Raw genomic sequence first — 12,822 nt, forward strand, 5'->3', positions numbered from 1 at the left:
CATCTAGTTCAGGGTTCTCCAAAGTTGGTCCTGGAGGGCCAGATCCATGCCAGGTTTTAGCATATCCACATTTAGACACATTTAGTTATGTTAAAAATATTGAATGGATCTGGCCCTCCAGGATCGACTGATCTAGATTCTAGATGATTCCCCTTTGCCCATGGAGGCATCACTGCCATAGCAAGACCTGTGGCCGCCTGTGGCGGTCCCTAATTTTGTCGCCCCGTGGGCCACAGGTAAGAGCGGGGGGGTTGCTGCCGATCCCTGCTATGGTGCCCCGCGATGGCGGAAGGTAAGAGCTGGGGGGGGATCGCCACCCCTAAAACGTATCCACCCCCACCTCTTTGCTATGCCAATGGCCCGCATCTCAGTTCGCTGGGAGATATGACAAGAGAAATGAGGCTGCAATCCCTACAATTGATTGGAAGATATAGTCACCAACATATTATGGCAGATGCTTGTACTTTGTAAATAATACTGGGGGTTGGCGTTTGATCCAGACCGAACCACATAGTAAGAAGGGTGTTGGCTGCTGCATCACTTTATGTGCCCTTTGTTAAGCATTCCATTATGATCTGTTGTCTGCCTTTTCATCAGATGCAGTGATAGCGCCCCCTGTGGTTTCATATCAACATGCAAACGGAGCGCCTCCCTCATGGTTGCCCAGATTGTGTTACCTTTATATTGCCGGCAACCCCAAAAAGTAATAGAACGTATCTGTTTCTTCTGGCCTTACTTCTGTGGGGGGAGCTGTTCTGGGGGCTGCTTGGCACGGATGTGGTGGTGCAGAGAACATACATGGGACACACCGAGGTGTGGGCATGAATTTAGAAATGAATAATTCTGTGTTTAAATTAATATAGGTGAGAAGGAAATTTAATGCTTGTACTGTATGAAGCATAGCGACGTTTTTAAGTTGATATCAGTGGGAATAACAGTCTTTTTGAAACCTTGCACATTGCACACATTTTAAAATGGACATGTTTTCTCTCCCTCTCCCTGTGCACCGAGAGCATCTGTATTTCACGAATTGTATCAAATTGAGAAAGCGTTATGTTCCTGCTTGCACTGGATTAACTACATGCTTCTCATTCTGTGTCCATGATGTTCCTGAAAGAAGGGAAAGTTTGACTATATACAATTGTAGGCATTTCCTTTGGCTGGACAGAGATGAAGTTTATTTTCTAAACGTAGTTTATTTTCTGTCGTAGGACCTAATGCGGTGTTAATTGTTAATAGTTGGGCCTATTTTATGTTCATGTGATGTTATCTCTGTCTTGCTCTTGGGTTATGGGATGTAGTTTCCTTTCACACCATGATGAATGTATGAGTTCTCTGTCTGAAAGTGTATAAACACTCTCCATTTGGGGGGGGAGTCAAGATTTTCCCAGGCCCTCCTTAGAGGCAGACTTTTTGTCAAACCTCTTATTATTTTTGCACTTGAATCATTTTGTTTGTGCAAGGTCCCTTTCTGGTCCCCTTAGAGAGCGACTCTGGATCAGGCTGCTTTATCGATCTGCACTTAAAATATTTTCCACGTTTTCCTTCTCCTGCCTTGAACTGAGCAGTTCCTGCGACAGATGCTCTGTGACTCACTATTTGCTTCAGACTTGATCGTAAATGGTTTCTAGCTATTGCTAGATTAGGGCTCAGCTTTCACTGCAAATTATATTTTGCAGAAATATATATATATGGTGTAAATGGAGGCCCAGTTGAAGGTGGAAGCTGAAACGCGTTGGCTTGAGATATGAATTTGATATGGGTAATCTTGCATAATTATATCTATGAAATATGAAAGATAAAGAAGAAATAAAAGGATGGGGAAAATATATATATATATATATATATACGTTCAGCAGTTCGGGCTGTAGCTGCGGCTAAAGGTCCTATTGGAAAATGCATGGGGAAAATGCGTTTTGGGACCCCCCTTTTCTCTCGACCCCCACTTGATGAATCACCCCGAAACTTTCAGGATAGGAGCGGACCGGCGCTGGCCAAAAGTATGGAAAGTTTCGCGAAGATTCGTCAACCGGCGCCAGACTTATTGGGAATAGAATGTTGCGGATTTTCTATGGAAAATAGGTCCTAACTATAACTACCTACTGGCGACCACCAGTAGCAAATATATATATATATATATATATATTCACGTAAAAAACCATAGGTTTCACACATGTTATAGTTAGGTGGATATTTCACTCGTAAAAAACCAATTAAATTCCCCCGTTATAGTTAGTTCAGCTAACTATAACTCATGCGCCCGCAATCCTCTGCTCATGACGTCACATATTACATCACTCATGACATGGTCAGTGGCATCACTCTTGACATCACTGATGACATCATCCTTGTGATAGAGTGGCGGTCGCGCAAGTTATAGTTATCTGAAGTAACTATAACGGGGGAATTTCATTGGTTTTTTACGAGTGAAATATCCACCTAACTATAACATGTGTGAAACCTATGGTTTTTTACGTGAATTTGCAAGGTTTTTTAAATGCTAATTAATAACTATAACGTTTGTGAAACCTATGGTTTTTTCAGTGAATTTGTACGTTTTTTGAAATGCTAAGTTATGTATGTATTATTATTTTTTTTATATATTTATTTTACAATAAACTACGTATTAAAAATTGTTTTTTTTTTTGGGGGGTTTTTCACCGTGCGCGCACCCCCGCGATTTTTAAAACAAAAAATTAAAATGTTTTTTTCTGCCTTCGGGGTCCTTCAGGGACCCCCTGACAAAGGCTAGGGGGTCAGGAACTCTCTACCCTGCCCCCTTTTCACGTTCGCCACCTTCCTTTTTCACTCTCGCACTGAAAACAAACAAAATGGCGGCCGACACTTCCTGATTTCGACCGATTCGAACGTTGACTATCATTTAACCACCAATCAGAATTACGCTCGCGCACGTTAGGGTGCTCGCACGGTGCTCGCACGGTGCGCGCACGGTGCGCGCTTATAGATATTTATATGCTTTTAAATGCTATTTTCTCAGGAACTACTGAACAGATTGACACCAGACCTGCAAAAGGCACTTCCCTGACCTGAGGACTACCTCTCTGCCAAATTTCAAGTAATTCTGTTCAGCCGTTCGGGCTGTACCTTCGACGGGAAAATGCATGGGGAAAATGCGTTTTGGGACCCCCCTTTTTTCTCGGCCCCCGCTTGACGAATCCCCCCGAGACTTACAGGGTAGGAGCTGAGCGGAGCGCCCCATTTGTTTTGAGAATTTCGCGAAGATTCCTCAACCGGCGCCAAAGTTATTCAAAATAGAATTTTCAGATTTCCTATGGAAACACGGTCCTAACTATAACTATCTACTGGCGACTGCCAGTAGATAATATATATATATAGTTTATATATATATAGTTTATATATATATATATAGTTATATAGTTTTAAAGGTCAATCTTTATTTAAGAGTTCGGGTCAATACAAAGCTTATTACAAATATCTATCCTTACCCTCAAAATGACTCTGCTAATCGACGCTGAATGCTTCTAGCTATGGTTGGTTATTTTTCCTTCATTTTCTCGCGAAGTAATCCACCTCATTTCCGCAGGTTCTCCATTTACAGTGATTGATTATACCTATATTAATATTTTATGCATATTATTCGATATTGGCTTAGGCAGACTGCCTCGTTGACCGGGCTCTGCAGGGATAGTGATTGATATGAGCAATAAAAATAATAATAATTAGAATTATTAATATTGATGCAGGCTGACTACATCATTGACCGGGTTCTACAAGAGACGTGATTGATAACAACAATTTTAAAAAATTGTATTCTTTATTATTAATATAGATGAACGGAACACAACACTCTATTGACCAGGTTATGCATGGACGGTGATTGAGAGTAATAATTATAATAATTTTTAATATCGGCAGGAGGATGCCATGTCAGTGTCCTGAATATCTATGTACTATCCCTTTTGTGTCTGCTTCATTCAAAGTGTTATATACAGGGTCAGCAGATTCACCTTTCATTCGAAAGCTACAGTTATGAGCAGTGGCGGCTGGCATCTACGGGGGGGTGGTCGTGCTCGCGAAATAACATAAAAAACACACTTATTTGAAGATGAACCCGACGTCCTTCGCTCGGATCTCTCCTTACAGGAACTGAATGCTGCAACTCCCTTGGCCAATCCTGGTGCTGCTCTCATGCAGCATGAGAGCAGCCCCCTGATTAGATGGAGCGGCCTCACTCGGCGCTCCACAGCGCTCTGGAGGCCCGCACTTGCTCTAACCCAACTGGCTTAAGGCAGCTGGGCTAGAGATGTTTAAAGTGCGCATGTGTGACCAAAAAGACATGCGCACTTTAAACAGTACATTGACAGCCCACCCTCCTCAGTAGCGGCCCCGTCCCGACGTTCTGTGCGGGACTGGGGATGAAAAATGAAATGGTAATTACCGATATGTTATGTATTAAAGAAGGCGAGGTGATCTATTGCATGTATTATCGCACAAGACCGAAATCCACACCGGAAACAACGTTGATGATTTTCAAAGAAACTCAGAAATGTAATCCTGTTGTTTGTGCTTATGTTTGGGGCAAACTTCTGAGTTTCTCGTAATTCATTTAAAATTTCCAGGCGAGCCCCTGGGAGGCAGAGACTGCCACAGGATCCTAGGAGTACTCACACATATAAATTCTTTAGCATTCAGAAATATAGCAAGTGTTTATTTCCGAATGCGTACATTTTGAGCACATAATGCATGTACACTCAAAATGTTTTTCCAAGCAGTAAATATTTTTCTCATGAGGGAATTACTTCTCCCAATAACCTCTATATTTTAGGGGTGCACCTCACATTTGGCAATATCAAAAAACATGTACGTCTGACCTTAACGGTAGTGCACCACTAACCATGTCAGGGCCGTGCTCAAAGTGGGTGGGATCTGAGGGGCATGATGTGCCCATGCTTTTTTAATTTAAGAAAAACAGTTTCCCCACTTTTGTGAAAAGACAACATTTCGGGAATGTTAGTTCCCGGGAGTTTAAATGTTGCAGCTGAAGTGTAGGGGAGGGGAGGGACTCTCCTCTGCTGTGAAACCGAGAGAGGGGTAGAAAGCTAAACAAGAAACAAACCTCCTTGCCAGGGTGCCTGCTTGCCCCCATGAAATGTAAATGTGTGCAACTTGTTAATCTGCAAATGTAAAGGATGCTTGGAAGCTCTTGAAGCTTCCTTATGACACTGATGTATTCTTTTTGAGTGGTGCTGCAAGGGAGTTACCAGTTGAGTTGTGAAGGGTGTGATTTTAAAATCAGTTATAAAAAAAATGCACTACACACAGTCTGGGTATTACTAAAATCTGCATTTAAAGGGCTTTTTTTTATCTTAAACCTTTTTGCGCATTTTGTAGCAGCCTATTTTCTACCGTGTACGATGTAAGTTTAAAATAATGACTTACAGATTCACAGTGCTTTGTGTCCCAGACTGTGACACCGTAGGACTAAACAAAAACAAGCCACTATTCTCCACTGCACCAACCAGGATTCAATTCTGTGGCTCTCTGGTTACACATAAAGACCGCCGCAGTTCATTCACTAAGAGGGGTTTCATAATGTGTGATAGTGCATTTCCGCACTGATTAACTTCACTTGAATTTATTTTTCGTTAAAGCTGTGTGCTATTTCATATGTAGATACCCTAAGCTGAAACACCAAAAAAAGTTACTGAAAAGGTGGTTTTTTTAGCCACACACTTGACCCCGCCCCCATGCTCACTCACGCCGCGCCCATTACGCGCAGCATCACAGTTCCCGTACTTTTTTAATGCACTTCGATTGCTTTTCAGGGTAAGACACTATCTAAAAAAGGTTTGTGACAGCAATTTTGTTGATGTTGTCAACCTTTTGTATTTCCTGGAACGCTCACAAGTTCACAACCTGCACATATGAGGAGTGTTAAGCTCATATAAGAATTGCATCCCACTGGTGTAATTTTATGCATGCATGCAGTTATTTATTACTTCAAACTGACATATTGTGGATCGGAATGTTAAATTTAAATATTAAGTGATGCTATTTGTGCACATGATCTAACTCAGTATTGCAGCAAGCTTAGCGAATTTGTCCCCAAAGTGAAAGCCCATTCAGTCTTTGGTGTTTCGCCATGCTGGGATCAACCCTTGGAGCCAAGTGGGAATTTATCCTCTTTGACCAGTCAATCACTGGCCTCTTTAGGGGCAGACTGATCATTACCTCAATTGCCATATTGTCAGATTGGTTGGGTATCCTGAAATGTTTCGTGGATGCTTCCTCACTGGGTTATGCTGTTTGATTGAATGTGCTCTTATTCCTCCTAATCTGATTTTCCAAAGGTAAAAAGGTGTTTGCTTCTAATTCATTGTGTACAGCACCTTTTGTCTGGCAGTTCCCACCTACCCAATACCATAGAAAACCATGGAAAGAAACATTAGCCCTCACAGGCACCTTGGTATTTCTCACAATGTGCACAGAATCTTGTATCAGACACACAAAAATATAATAACCCCAAGGGAGGTGTGATAGATGTTATTTTACTCTGCCTGATTATTCCTGGACTCTCTCTGGGTAAATACTTTATCCTACAAATAAAGTAACTGTAATAGACTTTTGTGATGGGGGTGTTAGACACCCCGCCCATTCAATTATTGGCTTTTCACGCCATTTGTGGCAAAAGAAAAAGTCCAGTTCCATCATATCGTTTGTTGCCTGAGCTCTTCTAAGTCGTCACATCTGGGTCGGTTTGTTCCCCTCGACAGTGGCGGCTCCTCCTCTAAGGCGGAGGAGCATAACCCTACTGCTTTGCAGCAGTGAAATAAAGGAAAAATAAAATGATAATAATTTGATGTTTTCATTTTATTTGTTCCTGCTGTAACAGCTTTGCGGGGCGGGCGGGCGCGGGCTGCTCTGCTCACAGAGGAGCAGAGGGAGGAGTGGTGGGCACTCTGTAAGGGCACATGACTGTTTGGCCAGCCAGCTCGGACCGGCCAAACAGTCATGCGCGCTTTGCATGTTCTCCATCCAGGCTGTATTACCGCCTGGGTTGAGAACATGCCCAGGCTCCCATTCCCTGGCTGAGTGCCGAACCACGGCAACGCTGCATTGCAGCATTATGATTGGTAAGGGGAGCCTGGGTGCTTCCTGTTCCTGGCTGTGGGAGATGCGGCAAGAAGACAGAGGACAGACACGGCAAAAACGGAGGAAAAACGTGTCGAGGAGGTACGTTATTTACTGCCTCTTGATGTTTGGCTCTCTGATGCATACATATGATATTTATAAATTATTGTAATGTGTAAGCAGGTGATTCTGAGGGCTTCTGTCCTTTAGCAGTTGACATGTATGCATGTTTGTGATTTATATAAAGCAAGTATAGTTGCCGGGCACCATGAAAGAGAGGAATGAGCAATTAGGGTGGCAGATGGATGGAGAGGGTAATGGTTGACACACTTAAGGGTAAGAGCATGTTTCCTATAATGCGAAGAGGGTGGTAAACAAATGGGGTTGTAATATGGAAGAACTGCAAAAGAGTTGACACCAGGTCCAGCTCCAGGAGTCTCAGTCTGGGAGGGTCTTAAAGAAGCAGGGATGGGCCAAGTAGATGCATGGGGGAGCAGACTAGATTTAACACAGGGTTTCGGGAGATGTACTGTTGTAGACATTGACTGACATCAGTTAAATGTTGGGTTCTCTAAGAATCAAAGTGTACAGAATTTTAATAATGATGGTAATGGTAGGGTTAATGGATATGAACATTGGTCATGCCCTGTGCCTAGTGTCCAATTTGTACTGCAAACAAGTTTACATGAATCAGGGCATTAATGGAAACCATGTCCTCCTCTGCCCAAGAGAGAATGTTACAGGTGATGGAGCGTTTCGGGCCTACCTCTAACCATTCGCCCACCGGTGGACCTCTTTATCCCACTGAGAGGGGAGGAGAGTTGACAGTACATCCACAAATTTCAATTAACAGAGTGACCAATTTGGTTACAAAACAAGGACTAGGAACCAGTGGCTAAAGTTAAGAAGGTTTATTACAAGTTAGCAATTAAGTTAAGGGAAACACACCTTAAAAGCATGCTGTAAAGATACAGAAAAACAACTAGGAAACCCAACCTCCTAAGGAAGTTTAGGCGTACCAGTATTAGACAAACAAAATGTTCAGTCACAGAAATGCAAACGATCAGCATTAAAATCTGGTGCTCACAGAAGCGTTTCCCGTCACCTCTTCTATACATGAGTAAATCTAGAAACAACTAAGTTAAAGTTCAACCTAAGAGGAAGGTTCATTAGTCTAAGGAATCTCAAGGTTCAGGGAACTGCAGAAAAAATAGAAAATGTGGGAAAGTACGGGAAGTGAGAAAAATAAAGGAAAGTGTCAGCATTGGAGAAGCTTGGTCAAAGTCAGGAGATTTTTGATTGTCTAGCCTAAGCCATACTCAGCGAGAAACAAAGGGAATAGGCATAGAGGTCTAAAACTCTCAAAGTCCAAGGAAAAGCGCTCTAGCATCAGACAGTGTAGATTCTAGTTATTCAAACTATAAACACGCAGGTGACGTCCTTCTATTTGCATCATCGGGGTTTCATTGTTCTTCTCCTTTGTCATGTTGTAAGCTGAAACATCTACGAAATCTCGCACACTGAACATGGGAACGACATCGTCCTTGCTCCACCAAACCATATTGTAACATTGCTGAATAGGACTCTTCAGTTAACGCTCTGGCTCTCCACGTTCTTTCGTCAAGGTCTTCTTCTCAGGCTCTCTCTCTATTGCTAGTACAGTATTGTATCTATTCTCAAACGCACAATGCGTGTGAACTCACCTGCAGGGGAAACGCCATGTAAGTCAAAATGGAAAACAGTATTTTATGCAGAATGGAAAAAGAGGCCTAGCAAGGGCACGTATAAAGTATTAAATCAATGGTGCACATTTAATATGTGTGTGCATGTTTAAACTCAAATAATTATAACTCTTGTCAGTACATTAGATTCATATTGTAAGTGGCATACAGTAAATCTTTAATAATCATGGGTAAGTAAGGCTAAGAACTACATTTTCTATAAGTACACGTGTAACATTTGTGCAAACATTACATAAATCCATTATCGTTTCTAGAGTAATCACATTCTACATACGTGAAGACAGTTTATTCAACAATTCGAGGGTTTTTATACATTATTTCCGCATATGAAATTGCAGAATCTGCAGACTAAGTGTGGTGTGCGCAAACATAGCATGCCATCAGCAAATCCGAGCACATCAAAAATCAAACCGTCACATTACCTTACCATCTAAGCACTAACCCACTACATGAATAACTATACAGCTCCTTTTATGGTAATGTCATCCGGAGATGACAGAACAAAAGTAGAAACATGAACAATAACGGGGTATATGAATGAATAGGCACTGCGAACCAGCGTAAGGACCATAGGTTGTTGTCAGGGCTGGACTGGGAACCAAAACCGGCCGTGGCAAAGTGCTCGGCTGCCCCCTCCCCTCCCTCAAGGGGGGGGGGGGGGTGGGGGGGCGGTGCCGCCAACCTCTTTGCCAGGGCCGGTTTTCGGCCGGTTTTGTTACAGGGCCGATTTTGCAGCTATGCTGCAAAAACGGCCCTATAACAAAACCGGCCCACAGGGGCCCAAAACCGGCCCCCACCTGTGCGGCGCACCGGGGGATTGACCGGTGCACGCTACGGCCAGTCCAGCCCTGGTTGTTACAGTTTGTGACGTAAAGGTCAGCGAGATCAGAATAACAATAGCAGTAGAAATACACCTCTACATCTCTGCTTGACTGCGTGCTGTAGAGTTTGCGAGGAGGAAAGTGGGCAAGGGGTGAAAAGAAACATGAGTGACGGGGATGTCTTCCATCTTGGACAATACGGAGCTTATGTCTAAATTGAGACCTAGTTCGATAAATGCTCTTCTATGCATCATAGAGAATTTCTTTCACAATCAGTGTATAGATGTGTATTCGAGCATAAAAATAAATTCTGCACATTGCAAATGATGCACAAAATATTAACCCAAAAAACATTACTACACCCTGAAGACAGTATTAATTGGGCACTGCCTGTGGTACGGCGTAATTTTGACCCCACCTTTACGCGTCACAAATGCATGATCCAAACATGCACTTAGCACATATTTCCTGTGTTGCTTAATAACATTAATAAGAATTGTTGCACTTGCCTCATTATTAAAGTGCATTCGCTGTAGAATTAGGGAATTCATAAATAACACTGTGTTCCTTAAACGTATTAAATGAGATTTTCTTTGAAGACCTGATGAAGTTTGTTTTATGTAGTGCTTCGGGCGGCACACTTTATTGCAAAGCCCTGTGATCTCAATGATAACAGTGTGAGAATAATGAAATGCTGACATGTCATGCTGGGATCCCTGCGGCAGGAACATGCTGGCAGACATGCCCCTCTGCATACCGCCCATCTCATGTGGATGGAGCATCCATGCAGAGCTCTTAATTCAACCCAGTGTCCAGGATGGAATATGTCTTCTGTTCGCTGTTCATTCAATGTATTCTTTCTGGTGCTGCAGGTAGGGGCGGCATCAAAGCCAAAAGAAAATTCAAGGCACCCACTAGGATACATGTCCTAATTGCACCTTCAGATTTACTTTCTCAAGGAAAGCCAAAGTCTTTTCCGATCATGTCTGAAGTCACTGTCTTTAGCTCTTAATTGCCCTTTAATTAGACCTTGCACTTACCCTGTTGGATTTGGGGTGTAACAGGATAACCTTCGGTTCTTTTCTGGGTGGGAAGGAAACCAACCCATCACACGTCCTCCCTGCTGACTTCACAGCTACCCATTCAGGGAACTCTGAAGCCCGAGGCTTTGCTTGTTTTATTCAAGCGACAGGATTCTGCAGGGCGTGGGCCTCCCAAGCACACCGGAGGTTTAATAAAAAGAATATAAAAGATTTGAGTGAGCCTCACTACCCTTCACCCCTCTCAGACCCAGACCTGTAATACTGTAATTAACTGATCCTCGTATAAAGCTGATACCTCCTGGTCTAGCCAGCGCTATATAAAACTCTGCAAATAAATAAATAAAGCAGACCTGGGGGACCCCCGTCTGCCTGCAGCCAGCGTTGAGGCTCTGATCTATCTCTGAAGACTTTGAGAAATCCTTTGGCAGCATAACACGCATGCGATTAAACTACGAAAGCAAAGAGTGGCCATAGAGTGGTGGCTCTTCAAGGGCAGCCAAGGAGGTCTTTTTATAAAGTGTTATGTTCTGGATTTGGTGCCAGATGTCATCATTGTTGGGAACCACCACACTGTGCCTCCAAACACACTGGGGCATCACGAGTAACAGAGATCACGTCTGACCACATGCATGGGCGTGCAAAGTTGTGAAACCCCTTGACTTGCACCCTTGCTTACATGTTTTTTAATCCAGAGGAGTTCTGCAAAGTGTTGGCTCCTTAAGTTTAAAACTGAAGAGGAACAACATCAGCGGCCCTTTGCGGCAGGGATACGGTTCCGGAAGTCACAAGGCGCTGCTCAAACTGGCGCCTTCCGCCTTTCGGATGGTTTGTACTACCAGTGGTGAAAGCGCATTAAAAAAAAGTATGGGAACTGTGATGCTGCATGCAAGTGGGGTGGGGTCAGTGAGCGTGGGGGCAGGACCAAGGATGTGGCAAAAATAAAAAGAATCTGTAATTTTTTTAATCTTTCACCTTCAGGTAACTGCATATAAAATAACGCACAGCTTAAATGAGAAATACATGCACAAAGTTAATCAGTAACAAATGCATTATAGTACATTATGAAACCTCTATTAGTTAATGAACTGCAGAGGTCTGGGTTTCATCGGAGAGCCACAGAGTTAAATGTTGGTTGGTGCAGTGGAGAATAGTGACTTGTATTTTAAGTGCTACGATGTCACAGCCACTGACAGAAAGCATTGTAAATATGTCACTATTTTAAATTTGCATTACAGTATAAGATAGACTGCTACAAAATGCGCAAAAAGGTTTAAGATAAAATTGTGCTTCCAAAATATAGATTTTAGTAATACCCACACTGTACCTAATGCATTTTTTTTTATAGCTGTCCGTTAAAACAGTCGACTACTCAGCTCGTAACTCTCTTGCACTACCACCCAAAGAGAATGGAACTGTCATCACATAGCTTCAAGTGATTCCATCAATTCAAGCCAGTACTGGCTCCCAAGCACCTTTTGCATTTGCAGATTAACCAGTGGCACACATTTGCATTTCTATGAGGCAAGCAGGCACCCTGGCAAGAAGGCTTGTTTACTGTTCAGCTGTCTGCCCACAGCACAGACATACATTTTAGCTGAAGCATTTAAACCATCGGAATGAACTATCCTGAGGCGGTTGTCTTTTCACAGAAAGTAGGGGAATGTTTTTTCATAAATTAAAAAAGTATGGGCATGTCATGCTCTCCGATCCCGCCCACTCCGACCACTGTGTACTACTCACATGTACATAGATCCATGCATAGGCTTGGCAGCTATCCACTCTGCCCGCTGCTCTGAGCCATGAGCTATCCCGTATCTCCTGCAGCCCACTCATACTGAAGCGCTAGGCGCATACCCCTGCATCAGCCTTCCCACTCACACCCTGCATTGCTCCGCTCACACCCTGCAGGGCCTACCCTGGGCCGACTGCTGGCATCCTCCTTGGTACCTCTAACCAGTGATTGGTGGAAGGGGCAACATTTTTACACACATATCTGCTCCAGAATGTAATACCTAAAAGTCATGCTGGGGGAGGAAAAATCATGGGGAGGAGGGTGAGTAGTGTTTTTTATTACACATCGTGTAGTTGGGACGTAGTTTGTAT

At 43.1% G+C, this 12,822-nt stretch overlaps 1 long non-coding RNA gene across 1 annotated transcript in view; it reads right to left on the reverse strand.

The window, feature by feature from the left end:
* Positions 1 to 8,145: 8,145 nt before the first annotated feature.
* LOC146786047 (uncharacterized) overlaps positions 8,146 to 12,822 on the reverse strand; it is a 142,944-nt gene continuing 138,267 nt past the window's right edge. The window contains exon 4 of the long non-coding RNA XR_014970844.1: positions 8,146 to 8,816. This is a non-coding gene — a long non-coding RNA (uncharacterized LOC146786047). The remainder of the gene's footprint in view (positions 8,817 to 12,822) is intronic.

The sequence above is a fragment of the Triturus cristatus genome, chromosome 11 (genome assembly GCF_964204655.1).
Source record: "Triturus cristatus chromosome 11, aTriCri1.1, whole genome shotgun sequence".
Classification (NCBI taxonomy): Eukaryota; Metazoa; Chordata; class Amphibia; order Caudata; family Salamandridae; genus Triturus; species Triturus cristatus.